Source organism: Alligator sinensis, unplaced genomic scaffold (genome assembly GCF_000455745.1).
Source record: "Alligator sinensis unplaced genomic scaffold, ASM45574v1 scaffold628_2, whole genome shotgun sequence".
In the NCBI taxonomy this organism is placed as follows: domain Eukaryota; kingdom Metazoa; phylum Chordata; order Crocodylia; family Alligatoridae; genus Alligator; species Alligator sinensis.
The window spans coordinates 3024039-3038862 of NW_005841833.1; the positions used below are offsets into that span (position 1 = coordinate 3024039).

The following is a 14824-nucleotide window of genomic DNA, read 5'->3' on the forward strand; positions in this document are numbered from 1 at the left end:
GGACAGCTTTTCTCCTGGTAGCTTGGTTTCTTCCATCCTGCCTGTGGACTGAAGGGGAAGGATCCACGCACATGGGGAGCAGCAGGGAAAAATGCCAACCCTTCTGGATCTCAAGAGCTTGTGAGCCTGGTATTACTGTTACCTAACATCCTTGTGTTTATGGTGCAGGTCACGATCACCTTTTTCCTTGCAGTCTCTTTTCTTAAAGGGAACTGGAGGACTACAACATCAATTTCTTTTGCTGGAGCTTCTTCTGTGAAGCTGACCAAGCTGCCTGGTCTCAGTGCCATGCGTCCATGCCACAAAACGTCAAGAACTGAACCCAGAGATGAATCTTCCTGTGTAGAAGCAGACATTTGCAGCTCATATGCAAAAGTCCAGTGGGAGTTACAAGGACTTAATCTAGTGGGGTTCTGTAGACATGTAATAGGATTCTTCAGAAATTGCTCTCAAACCCACCAACACGCCATAGACTCCTATCTCCTTTCTGTAGGCTTTTGTGCCACCCTTTACAGGATTCCCCCATTTTCTGCTACCAAAAAAGTGTTTACAAGTAATTTGTCCTTGTCAAATGAAGATTGTGGCTTTCTTACCTAGCAGCAGATCTATTTTGATTGCAAGTCTCATATCAGGTAAACATTAATCGCTGCAAGCTTTTTTCCCCCTTTTTTTTTTTTTGCTTAAAAAAGGAACAAAAAGTGATGTTACTGAATTACTTTCCTACTGTCTCCTGATGGCGAACCATAAATCACGCTGTAGAGTTTATAGAGACTTTATATATCTTGGGTTGGGCAAAATCAAAATTTTCTGAAGAATAATGACACATTAATAATAGCCTGTCTTAGAGATAAAATTAGCAGAGGTTTTTGTTAGCCTCTATTAATGACAAAGCTGAGGTCTTTTGCCTTCATGTTGGTTTGTCTGTGTGGAGAGAATTTCCTAATGAGGTTACAATAAACTAGCGTTTTGTGCCTCTGCAGCTGGTGCCATCTGTGGATCTCAAAGCTTAGCAATGATGATCTCGTGAGGTCCCTTCCAGCCCCTAACACCTATGAATCTATGCATCTATGAATCCCATTTTGGAGCACAGAATATTGTCCTCATCTAGAAGGAGGGGAAATAAAGTGAAGTGAAGTGACTTGGCCATCCCGTATTACACCATGAATCTATGGAAGAGCCAGGTACGGTCTACAGGGATCCTGATTTTCAATCCCATGCTTTAGCCATAAAGCCATTCTTCCACATGGGGGACTCTGCTTCTCTATACAATCCCATAAGCCACTACAGAAACATCTGGCTGATGTGGGGAGGAGCCCTATCTCCTCTCATACCTGGCATCATGGAGCCATCTAGGTAGAGGTTTGGCTACAAGTTTATGAGCGTAGGATCTGCATCTCACCAGAAGACCAGGAGTGTCTTGGGGTAACACGAGCAAATATTCTGTGTAACACTGGGAACCAAAGTCCTGTTCTACCTACCAGGCATCTACATGTAACTCAGGCACCTAAATGGGAACCTAGTCCACCATACCCAACCCCCTAAAAAACCATGAATGCATCAGTTTTTGTCACATCCCTTTATCTATGATGGGCCGGCATTGGGGATAATGCTCAAGGGCAACCAGCACTGTTTCATTAAGGGCAGGTCATGTCAGACCAACCTGATTGCCTTTTACGATCAAGTCACAAAAGCATTGGATGCAGGTGTCGCCGTGGATGTAGTCTTTCTGGACTTCAGCAAGGCCTTTGACACTGTCGACCGCCCCATCCTCATTAAAAAACTAGGTGACTGGCATCGATGCCTACACGGTCAGATGGATTGTGAATTGGCTGAAGGGTCGTACTCAGAGGGTGGTGGTGGACGGGTCATATTCGACCTGGGGGGAAGTGGGCAGCGGAGTCCCCCAGGGCTCGGTCCTTGGGTCCGCACTGTTCAATTTCTTTATCAGCGATTTGGACGATGGGGTGAAAAGCAACCTGCTCAAATTTGCTGATGATACCAAAATTTGAGGTGAGGTGGGCATGCTAGTAGGGAGGGAAAGACTGCAGTAAGACCTGGATAGGTTGCAGGGGTGGGCTAACAAAACCAGGATGTGTTTCAATACTGACAAGTGCAGGGTGCTGCACTTGGGCAGTAGTAACCAGCAGCACACTTATAAGATGGGAAACTCCCTTCTTGAGAGCACGGAGGCAGAAAGGGATCTTGGAGTCATCATTGACTCCAAGATGAACATGGGCCAACAATGCGAGGTCACGGTCGGCAGGGCTAACCGGACCTTATCGTGCATCCAGAGGTGCATCTCAAGTAGGGCCAAGGAGGTGATCCTCCCCCTCTACGCGACACTGGTCAGGCCACAGCTGGAGTACTGTGTCCAGTTCTGGGCACCCCACTTCAAGAGGGATGTGGACAGCATGGAGAGGGTCCAGAGGAGGGCCACCCGCATGATCTAGGGACAGCAGGGCAGGCCCTACAATGAGAGGCTACGGGACCTGAACCTGTTCAGCCTTCACAAGAGAAGGCTGAGGGGGGACCTGGTGACCATCTATAAACTCACTAGGAAGGACCAGAAGGGTTTAGGGGAGACCTTGTTTCCCCTAGCGCCCCCCGGGATAACAAGGAATAACGGCCACAAGTTGTTGGAGAGTAGGTTTAGATTAGATGTCCATAAGAACTACTTCACTGTCAGGGCAGCTAGGATCTGGAACCAGCTTCCAAAGGAAGTGGTGCTGGCTCCTACCCTGGGGGGCTTTAAGAAGCAGCTTGATGCCTACCTGACTGAGGTCAATTGAGGCCAGTTTCCCTCCTGCCCAGGCAGGGGGTCGGACTTGAAGATCTACACGGTCCCTTCCGACCTGACTTCTATGATTCTGTGATCTTAGCCTTAACACTTAGTCGCACCAAATGGGGAGAAGGAAGAAGGCCCAGCCATGTTTTACATTAATGGCTTTTCAGAGTTTCCAGCAATGAAATGATATCATCTTTAGTTGATTAGTAGGTCAATTGAGTCTGACCCTTATATTCGCCCCCACCCCTGGGAAATTTATCTCAGCAACTGAGGAGGCAGTCGGGTGGATTTGCTCTTCCATTTGCACTCAGTAGAAATGTCTCCCTTCTCCCCTGTTATTTTTGAGGCATGGGGTATAAAAGCCTGTGACCCTGCTACCTTCCTTTCTGACTTGAGTAGCACCAAACTCAACCTTCTCTCAGCATCTCTCAAGGATTTGAAAAGTTTTGGCTCAGTATTTCTCATGCATGTTTGTTAGGTCTCTGCCTGGCATCTCAGAGACCAAGAAACTGAAATATTTAAAGAGAGACAACCCTCAAATTAGCTGTGAGGTTCATGAGACACCAAAAGCCACACTTTCTGTCTTTAGGTCCAATTGGTCTAGATATCCAGCTCCTGATGGAGGTATAGGAGAGACTTCACGGAATTGCAAAACTCTTGAAAGCATGTAACCAGTGCAACAGGGGTGTCCATGTATTTAAAGGCAAAAGAGACAGAACAGGCTAGTTTAAACTTGGAGCATCTGTAAATCCCATATATGTGTGTGTGTGTGTGTGTGTGTGTGTGTGTGTGTATCTGTAAATCCTATGTATTTCAACAAGTGGGGCCAATATATAAATATTTCATCTGATCTGCCCTTCTGCTGTGAATCATTGGGGCATCGAGACAGGAACTCAGTTCCTGGTAAATATTTAACTGGAGTCCCGGCAGTGACAACCTGTGTGATTCATAGGGAATAAGCTGGGGGTGCAAGTTTGTTAGCAGTTGGCTTTGAACGCTCGAGATCTACCTGCCTTGCTCTTGCATGTGCCCAAGATTGAATTATCTCCCCTACATCTGGAAGATGCTTCATGGGTACTAGATCATTTGGGGGAAGGGATGCACTGCTTCCATCCAGACCTTCTCCTCTGCACTGAGTTTCCTATCCATCATGACAACAAACTTGGCAATGCCCTGGTCCTGGGAACCAGGCTCAGATGTCCTAAGCTCCGTTCACCTAGGCCTTGTAATGGCAATGTAGTTGTTTTGGGCTGGAATAGAATCAGTGGCCTCACGTCCCAATGGGCAGTACCCATCTCCGGGAGCAGGACCTTGAGGACGGCAAGGACCCGGAGCAGCTCTGGAAGCCAGGGTGTGTGCACAAGAAACATTTGTGCCAAACGTTATGCACAGGCCCATGAAATAATTGCCTGATGGATGGAGCTAAATTCATGTGAGCTGTAAGGATGAATCATTTAAATCTTGTTATTCAGTTTGCTCCCAGCTGCAGCCTCCTCCCCCATCTCACTCCATGCCTTCGCTGAATAGATCTCCATCATGCTGTGGCACTATCAGCAGCCTGCTTGCCCCCTCTCGAGGTGAGGAGGCTCTTTCCTTTCTTCCCATCACAGCCTTGCCCTCACTGCTTCCCCAATGTAGGCTTCCTTGCAATGTCAACCCCAGAACTCACTTCCCTCTTGCATCCATCATGTCCCATCTCACCTACCATGGCCTCTCCCTCTCCATAGCCCATCCAGGCCCCATCAACCTTTGTATCTGCTCCAGCCACATCCAATCTTCTACTCCAGTGGTTTTCAACCTTTTTTCATTTGCCAACCTCTAAACATTTTTGACTGGAGATGTAGACCTCTTTGAATTGTAAGTGTGGGTACATTCACATACTTTTGATCGATCATAGTCATCTTTCATAGTCGTCTGTGGATCTGCCGGGGTCTGTGGGCCACAGGTTAAAAAACAGTGTTCTGCTCCAAGCCCACCTTACCCGCACCCCCTTCTCCATCCAGGATCACATCTAATTTAGGCTCAATTCTCTACTGCCCTGTAACTTGTGTTTATGACTAAGACCCCGTCACTCTGCATTGCTGCTTCTTGCTCCCACCCTTTATCTTGGGTGCAAATGCAATGCCGGTTGTGTGTTGACAGGGAATGGAGTCTTTTCTCTACCCTGACAAGGTCTGGCCAAGCCAGTGATGCTGGCTGTGACACTCCATTAATCAGCCACTCCAGCATCCACCTTGGGTTTTTTTATCGATGCAGCAAAGAACACTTTCCCGGAGTGAGGTTGCTACCTCCTGCTCATTCAGCTCTCCCCAGGTGCCCTGCGCCTATGAGATGTGAGTCAAAATTGACATTTCTTTCTTTGACTTATAATAGAAAGCAACACGCCAGCCCCTGCATAGAACTAACCAGCCACCTGTCAGTCACCGCTTCAAGTGCTTGGCTTGCGTGAGGTTTCCTTTTCCTTGCGCTTCCTTTTATTATCTCTTGACACCGTGGGCTCTTCAGGGCAAGGATTGCATGTTCTGACATGTCTGCACTTCCCCCACAACCCTTTGGGACTGCTGTAATAGAGCTGATGGTGGTAATAATAACTGTTCTTGAGGGTGTGCTGTTAGATGTAAGCAACCTTAGTAAGCACAGGTAAAAGGCTGAGGCCAAGATTAACCCCTGGAATTGGGTATATGAGTATATGGCGATGCTATTATGCTAGTCAAATGGCGATTTTTGTTCCATGTACATGGGAAAATCGTCACATGCACAAGCGCCCTAGGTGCCCAGTTCGAGAGCCCTGATTTTCAGAGTGCTAAGCACCTGGCCTCTCAAATTCAGCCCCTCCTGTAAGTGCCTCAGGTCAGGGATCCCAAATCACAGCAGCTCTTGCAATGTCCTGTTGTTGCTCCACGTTGATGGCAGCACCATCACGTGCCTCTCAGTTTCTGTGCCATGCAGGGTAGAGGCCTTGCGATGGCAGAATCTAATGAAGCCAGATCTGCTTTGCATTCTCTCTGGGATCATCTGCTGTTACTCACAATGCACATTAACATGTTTTGTGTATATTTATGTAGCTGTGATACAATTTATTTGGAAGCAACACTGAGTAAACAAGAGAGAGACATCCGTCCTCTCCTGGGAAGTGATGGGTGGGAAGAAATCAGAGCTGCCTTGAACAAAACATTCAGAGCAAAACACTCTAGATATTCTTACAACATGGTTTCCAGTCTCCATGCAGGCAAAGAGGATTGTCTTCCACCAGCTTCCCCATATAGACGGACACATTCCCCTTTTGCCTAATTCAATGGATGTTGTTATCATTATATACCTTCATTAGTTTTAAAACCGGGGCCTCTTTGTACTAGGTGCGCTGCATACACAATCTAAGAAGGTGCCCCTTGCACCGGAGAGCACCCAGCATCAGTAAGTAAGAGAGGCAATGAAGGGGAGAGAGAGAAAGTATTATCCTCCTTTTATCAGTGAGGAGCTGAGGTGTAGAGCGAGTCTGTGGCACAGCAGGGAACTGAACCCAGGTCTTTTAAGTCCTAGTCCAGTGCCTCAAAAGCCAAAGTTGTTAGATTGGGGGGGGATTGCCTGTTTTTGCTTTTCAAATTTTTGGGCTCCTGCTCCTCCGTGAACTGCTCCAATTGGGCTGAGGCAGTGGCACGGCTAACATGAAGTTCCAGCTGAAGGATTTCTTTCTGCCTCCAATTGTTTTTATCATCTGGCTGGAAGGTAAATCAGCCTCTTGCTTCTAATGCTTCAGCACTGCAGCCCGGCACTCGGCAGTTTAAAATCCAGAGCACAGTTTGTCGATAGCATTTTCTAATCTCCTCCGCTTATTGCGGATGCCGCCACCTGCATAATATCCAGTGCAAGTGGGGCATCTGGGAACCAAATGCAAATGATTTTTTCTATAATTAAAAATCCATTATTCATTATTTGCCATGGTGCTGTGAGCATGTGCGTGCGATAGTGATGAAACCCTGTGGCTTACAATTACTCCGGCCTTTGTTTTCCTATTCCCCAAATTGCAGAGTGGTTCCAGGCAAAGCAATGTTGGCAGCATTTGCTGTGGGCTCCACTGGAGCTACATCCGCAATGGTCCATTATCCTGGAATAGGAGCTCCTGATCCTTATTATTTTGCCCAGGTTTATAGACTCAATAGGATTGTCCTGTTCCGAGCAATTTCAGATGGGTCCTTTCTGGGAGATGGGGTCTAAGCAATTTGGGTCATTAAAATAGCTCAGACTTTCATACCAATCTGGAACAGGACTGAAATCGGCAGCGGTGGCATCTTGTGCTTTGGTGCGTTTCACACGGCACAGTCCTCTGAACGCTCTCACTTCCACAGGGTCTCAGTTGCAGACCGGTGCTCAGTGCAGGCAGGTGTTTGCTGTGAATGGGGGTCACCTCCTAGCTCCACTAGGACAGCGATCCTCACCCAGGCTGTATAACCCAGGGTGCCTTGAGATCCTTCTGGGGTGCCACACACTGTTAGGTGTGCAAGCATGATTCACAGAATAAACTCAGAGGTTTCAGACAGGGGATCCCCAATGTCAAAACCATTCTGCCCTGCTGTGGTCTTTCTGAGCAATTTTCAGCAACATATTTGCACTGTTGTTTTTCCGTTGTCAAAAAACGAGGGAAGCTAAAAGCTGGCGTTTTCTGAGGGGGGTCTTGGGTCTATTGAGGGGTGCCTCAAATCTAAAAAGGCTGAGAACCCCTGCCCTAGGATTTGCCTGTTCTTGCAACATTGCAAGCCGCTTTGGGAATGAAACGCCATATCCAAGTACAACTGAAGTGGGAGTTTTAAGTTGGTAAAATGTAGTTTCTCAATCCTTGAATCTGGCAAAGAATTTGCATACAAGGCCTTGGGGTTGCTAACGGGGACACTAATAATGTAGCTGATGAGGGTATTTCTGTCTTGTCCAACACTGTTGTCTTGGGGAGCAGTTTTGCTTCTCCCCTCATTGACAGCCCTGATTCTGGTGCTGGGGAGTGATTGTCTCTGCACTGACTTTGCAGTTGCAAACAGAAGTGAGGGTGAACCTTGGGGAACGACCAGGTCGGTCTGTCCATCTGCAGCCATACTGAGAAGGCAGTGGGCAAGCATCTATTCAGCCATAATCACATAGAAACAAAGGGCATCGGGCAAGAGCTCCGAGCTGCAATATCAGAACAGGACGCAGCTCCAGCCAGACCATCAGATGATCAGCACATGTCTGTGCCAGGATCTATTGGGTTCCTGAGTGAACAACTCACTCGCTGGCTCATGGTGCACACATGGCATGGGAGAGGGCTAAATGAGGGATCACCTGCACCTCCATAAACCACCGTGGTCTGAGGAGGAGCTCCACTTTCCAGTGCACAGCAACAAGGGACAGAGATCCGAGCAGCCGGTGATGGTGCAGCCAGCAGAGGGCAATAAGAGCTGATCTTATGGATTTCACATCCGTGCAAGGGTGCACATGGGGGAACACGAATGTCCAGTGCAGCTGCATGGCTGTCCAGGTGTTAGGGCTATTTGCTTTCCTTGCTGTCATGTTTAAACCCTTCACAATGGCATGCAAAGGTCTCTCTGCCCTCAGGACTGCACTGTTATTCTGAACAAACGTCTGCTTTCAAATCCTAATGTGCTAGTGAAATGATTGTTGTCTGGGACAATCCCAGACCAGAACCACGCTCCCTGACTGAGCCGTGGCACAGACCTATGCCATTAAGCTAATGGAATAGCTCCAGGAGCTGGTAAATAGAAAATCTCCTGTCTTCGCTGCAGACCAGGTGTCAGAGAGAGACAGAGCACGTCCCCTGCAAGTGTAGGTAGGTAAGTGAAGCACAGGAAGACATTTTGGGCTGGGGTTATCACAATGAGTCATCTCTGAAATGAAGCATCCAGGGATGCCCCTCTCTGCCAAACGAGGACCCCGTGCAGTTCTCCACCTCTGTCGATGGAGCAAATGCATCTCTACCTCTGTCTGTTCCTATGACTCACAATCCTAAGATGTGGGTTACTAGAGTACATTGCCAACTCAGCTGGAAACTCTTCTGAATCCAAACTTTTCAGCCTGGTTCTTCTCCCCATCTCCACACCCACAGCACGGACAGCCTGACATGGGTTTCCAGACCCACTGAGGCACAGCACGAAACAGGGCAGGAGCAAGTCTTAGCCTCAGTTGGTTACGCCTGGTTTCACTGCATTGATCGCAGCACTTCGATCGTGTCTCCTGGAGGATAGCACTAGCTTGTCTATCACCACCTTGTGCCTATCCTGGTCCTAGGGACACCTCCTCTGGCTGGGAATGACACATCCATTTGATTGTAAATCTGCATCTCTTTTTCTGAAATGCACATTTTCTCCAAGGGCAGCTCCATTGTTCGGACATCTTTGCCCTCACTCGCAAACGTCCTGCATCCATTACTAAGAATAGAAACCCCATCATGCAGCTCAAAGTGATGCTGGCACAGCCAGCTGGCTGAACAGGGGACCCTTAAGGGGAGGGCCTCAGCTGGTGGCAGGGACCCTTTTGACCTTGGTGGAGTGGCGACAGTTTCCAGCAGCTGCGGACATGTCCCTCTGATGTTCATGAAAGCCCCGAGCTGGATTTTCACACGCTCGGCACCCATGATCGGCGTCAGAGATCTTGCAAGCTAGATAAATGCTGGAAACCCTTTGGAATGAAGGTACTTGGAGTTGTTCCCCCGCTGATCTGCTGTCTGACAGCGATTAAAAGCTGTTTTGGGAGCAAACTCGTGGCTTGGGCTTGTGCGCTCCTATGTGCGGATGGGGGTTGTCCTGGCCCCATTGCAGAGAGGTGATGCAGCACCTCCTTATTTCTCTGCAGTGTTGCACTGAAGATCAGACCCTTTAGCAAAGGCAGCCAGAGAAACACCTTGGATGTTTTATATTTAGATCTCTGCTGGCTCTGCGCAAACCTGCCATCACTTGTTGCAGTCGTGGGTCTCGGGCCTGAAATGCTCCTGCTGTTCCTTCCCGTGCTGCACTCAGTGTCCGTTGGCTGGGCTTTTCACAGAAGGGCTGCCTGAGAAGTTAGCCTTTTCCACAGGGCTCTTGCAGAGATAATGCTGATCAGCTTGGCTGAGGCTTACCCTAGAGGATTAACTGGCCCCAGTTGTTTGATCCACCGAGAGCAGGAGTCAGTGCAGCCCAGACAAATCACTGCGCTCCATGAATCTGGAAGGTATCCAGGTCATAGCTGTAAAAGCAATCTGGAAGAGCATTTCTGAGTCTTCCAAGAGGTTTCCACTAGGGCAAGGTGGTCCCTGCTGGGGCTGCCCTCCCCTAATGTCTTGGCCGGAGAGAGATGAGGGGGATTTTCTTTCTGATCCCGGGGCATTGTTAAGATCTCCCCTGCGTGTTGGTCTTTCTAGCCAAGAGACTCGGAGTCAGACCTTGCTGTGATCCATACCAGGACAAAGGATAGGTACGGGTTTCAGCACAGAGACAGAAATGGAGACACACATTACTACAGAGCCCTAGGGAGTGTCCAGCACACGTCCCTCCTGGCCCAAAAGCCCAAGCAAACTCCTGAGAGTCCTCTATCATGTACTGAAGAGACTGCTTCATCTTAACCTCTTCACCTACCTCAGTGCTTGGTCTCAGTTGATAATATAAGACAGAGAGAATGAACGCGCCCCCTGTTACATGCCATAACTAATCCTGACCTTGGAGAATGCCCCCAAATGTAAATGAAAATGCTCAGTTTTGCTTTTCCTGACCCCTCTCTGTCAATTGGGAGAAAACCCGCCACAAATGTCCTATCAAAATATATTTTGGAAGGAAAATCGCTTCTTTGACAGAAAGGCCATTTTAATGAAAATTTCCAGGCCATTGATGCTTTTTAGGTTTGCATTACAAAAAAGTGGATTTTTGTTTTCTTTCTGCAAAGCCTTAGAAATGTTGAAGAAAAATGATGCTGAGAACAGCATTAAAAACACATTGTCTCTGTTGAAGGTGTTAGGAAAAAATCATTTCCTGACCAGCGGTAAAGTCCAATGCCTTGGAGCCATGCACAAATATACATGTGACTAGGAGGAAGATGCTTCTCCTTTCCAGGTGATTTAAGGCCAGTGGCTGGGCCAGAAGGGAAACTAGCCAGTTGTTTTGTTGTTCAGAAAGTAACATAAGTACCCACACAGAGAAGAATAAATAGGCTCATTAAAAATAATTCCCTTTTAATCAACTGAAGTGTCATTAGCAATACAGGTGATTATTGTTATTTTTTAATTATGTGGTTTCCAGCAGGAGGGAAATCCCTTTTTAAATCTCGTTTGAGTTATTGCAAAAAATATATATTTCAAAGATCAATGCCATAATGTGTCTGAGATTTACTGTTGCCATCAATAAAGGCTGGAGGATAGTTCCTTCGAAAGTCCCCCTAGGGTTAGATTATGCTGTCTGGAAAGGAACTTAATTGATTCTTTAGGTTAAAGCCTTTTCATCTGCAGAGACAAGCTGAAGCATTAATTCTGTCTAATGTGACACGGAACATTTGCATACACAGATTTCGCTCCCTGTGTTCCCTTTTGGGGTTTGATTTGTTTTCTTTCCAAGGCAAATTCGGAATCTGGCTTCCATCAACAAACCAAGTTCATTCTTTCCTAGATGATGCGGGGGCTTGCTTCATGGCTTTTAGATAACCAGAAGGTTGTGGAGGACTTAGACTGTCTGGTGGCTGCCCCGAGGGATGGCTGACTTTCAGGAGGGAGCTGATTTTCCCATCGACACACAACAGAAACTTAGCAGCAATGGCTTGGTCCATCTCCCCAGCCCAAGGGCTGAGTCCTTGGGAATGGAGCATTTTGCTTCACTAAGAGCATCCTCCTCTGGTCAAGGACCATGTCCCAAGCCCCTGGCTGTTATCGTGGCTGTCGGTGAAGCCGCAAACACAGAGATAGGACTGGGAGGTCTCAGGCTCCAGCACTGACCTCAGATGGTGGCTTGTACCAGAAAGGCTTCCACCCACCACAGGTCCCTGATAGCTGCTACAGGGTGGCATCATGGCAAGTGTCTGCAAATGAAGATGGGTCACATCCTACCCTGCTCAGGGTTTCTGTGTCACAGGACCTTTGGGAGTGGCAATTTGGGGAGCAGGACATGGAGGAGACAGACCCACGTGTAGGGTCTGTAAGGCCCTTGGGCACACTACAGCAGTGAAGAAGGATCAGCCCATCCCTTTTCCCTCCAGCTTCAGAAATGAACTCAGTGAAGCTCATCATAAACTTTATGACACCCTTGAGAGGCAGAGGGGAGGAAACTGAGGCACTGAGAAGAATAAGCCCGCACAAGGCTGCCCACTGGTGCAAGGGCCCAGTTCAGCCCACCCCAAACACTTGCCCTGGACAGCTTCACCTAAAAGACCCTTACAGTGAGCCCCTGAGTAGCTCCAGGGCCCCATTCCTGTCCAAATGAGGCTGCTCAGCATTTCAAGTGGTAGGAGACACCTGTTTGGCCTGCGAGACCATCCTCCGTGGGAATAAACGAGTGCCAGAAAACATAAATTCCTGAGTCTGGGCTCGAAAGGTTGCAGTGAGTGTTGAATTATTCAGGCTGCCGTGGCATTCGCTGTTAGTTTTCTATTTCTCTTGCCTTGATGACTGCCTGGGCAGATTGATAGATGAAGCTGGTACAACCCTTGGAGTCTGGCACGAAAATGTTTCATCACAACTCGCCGACACCGAGGTTGACGTCAGCCGGGGGCCCCACCTGTTTCTCAGGCATTAATGATGCCCACGCTCAAAGCTACACACCGGGCATGTTCAGGTTTTGTTGCACTTGTGAACACAGGACCTAGGAGCAGTGTAAGCTGAGTGATGCGGGCAGTGTCCAGGCTTGCAAACTTCCTCCAGATCTTTGAATCCCATCATTACAGTAGATACAAAGCACGGCTTGACCCAGTGAGGCCTGAGAGCGGGACTGTAGCTGGCACCCGGTCTGGAGGAGTCAACATTTCAATTGACTCTATTTGCTTTTGCTGAGGGGCTTTTTTCTATTCTGTGCTCTCACCACCCTACAACCTTGGGATAGTGCCTCTCTGCAGGCGCTAAAAAAGGGAGTGAACACCCCATGGCAGTGCCTTTCTGCACAACATAGCCTGCAGGCTGATGGTATCAGTCAAATGCCCCTTGATTTTTCAACGCTGGATGGTGACACTCAGACAAAGTCAGAGCCTCTGGGCCCCGGGGACCTGGTGAGGGAAGAGGATATCATGGAGCTGCCTTCCTCACTCTGGAGAGCAAGCAGCAGGTTTGGACTAGGTCAGTCTTTAGTTCTGACCCAGCTTCTGGGTGTAAGTCATGTCATTGCTCTGTGCCTCAGTTTCCCCTCTAATATGAGGATGATTGTATGCGTCTTCAGCAGTCCCAAACCTGGGAAAGCCCATGGGAGTCTGCCCCTCACCTGCCTTGGTGCTTGGTGTCTACCATGAGAATCTGAGCCCTTTGGGGCAGGGCTGTCTGTATGTCCGGTCAGTGCAAGGCCTCAAAGGCCCCGGGTTTCAGAAGAGGCAGCTGAAGGTTGCTGTCTGTGTTGGACACCAGCCCCACACCTCCAGGGGCAGGACTGGTGTGCCCAAGCACACAACAACCATCTGGTTTGCTCATGGCCACTGTCCAGGGCTAGTGAAAGGCCAGTGTTAGCCCGTGTCCTCTCAGAGAGCCAAAAAACCATGGTGATCAGGGTCTGACCTAAGGTTTTAGACACCCCAAGGTGGAATCAGTGCCACCTGCATCCTTCCTTTTGCTGGCCTTAAAATAAACACCGCTAGCGTGCTAATGCTGTACTGAAGTGATGGGCTATTGCCATGACAACCATGCCTCAAAATAGGTGCGTGGGAAACCCACATGTCTTGATGGGTGCCCTTCAAACGCTCGCTAGGCCATGCAATGGGCGCCTTTGTCTGATCAAAGAGTGCCAATCGGTATTTGTGCTGGCTCTGGGGTGGGAAGTCTTCTGTCCCCAAGCCTGCAAGGGGCAACAGCTGGTATTGATCAAAACAGCTGATATCACCCAAATCTGGTATTTTCATGGCAAGGACTAGTGGCCATTGCACCGGGAGCCACCACATTTATTTCACCCTGGTCAGAAATAACACAACAGCAGCTGGTTGATGGTGATAACTGATAGTCACTTTTGACCCGGGCTGGCTTTGAACTAGCATTCTCAGGGTGAAAGGCTTCATATACAACATAAGATCTATAGGTTTTTCTCAGAAAGTGGGTAACAGCATCATCCCGCTGCATGTATTGTATCCTGCTGTTACCTCAAAGCTATAGCAGAGGCTTTAGGAAACAGCACCTGGCATTTTATGGACATCGTGGAAACTCCTGTCACACCTCTGCAATGAGGACTGCAGTAGGAGAGACAGCCGGTTTAAGATTCAGATTGATGCACCATCTTCTGGGTTAGTATATCTGGCCTTGGACCAGAGGAAATCTTTCACGCGAGTGGCTATGTTGCTCCCACATCACTCCCAAAACTGCTCTTCATTAGCTCTGTGGGGGCTAAAGCTCCTGGAAGTGCTAGGAAAATGCAACACAAAAGAAATTCCCAGCTCTGGGAGAAGGAAGGCGGCGATGGCTGAGCTGAATTGCACCCACGAGCTGTGTAAATTAATGAGAACATTTCATCTGCTGCTGCAGGTCCCTTTTGTTCTGCAAGGTGCCGTCACTTGCAGCAGTCTCAAGATCTGCATGACATAGCTCTCCACGCGCCAGTGAAAGTACCGCACCACCCTGAGGCATCACTGCAATGTGTGGTTTTAACTGTGCCCCAGTGGGCAGCGTTTCCTGGGGCAGGGAGGTCTTGAGGAAAAGGCAAGAGAGCATGAAGGTGTGGGGGGCTGTGATGAGTCCAGAGGAGGGGGCAGTACACAGCTAGATCTGTGCTCATTGCCCAGGGGGGAGAGGGGGGCTGAGAAAAGACAGGCAGAGCACTGAGGTAGGCTGCCTGGAGGCTGTATGGCTGTCATCGTACGTAGCATCCCAAGAGCCAGAGCACCAAGAGCTTGCTTTCCCATGCTTTCCCA

General features: G+C 48.6%; 1 protein-coding gene across 2 annotated transcripts in view; it reads left to right on the forward strand.

Annotated features, from left to right (window-relative positions):
- Positions 1-14824, forward strand: part of CMKLR1 (chemerin chemokine-like receptor 1) — a 149756-nt gene that overhangs the window by 46890 nt on the left and 88042 nt on the right. Inside the window, exon 1 of one of the 2 annotated variants that reach the window (XM_025198693.1) lies at positions 12869-13055. The exons of the other annotated variant lie outside the window; for it this stretch is intronic. The gene's annotated coding sequence lies outside the window, so the exon portion shown is untranslated. Of the gene's footprint in view, positions 1-12868; positions 13056-14824 lie in introns of those variants that run through there. 2 annotated transcript variants of the gene reach the window in all.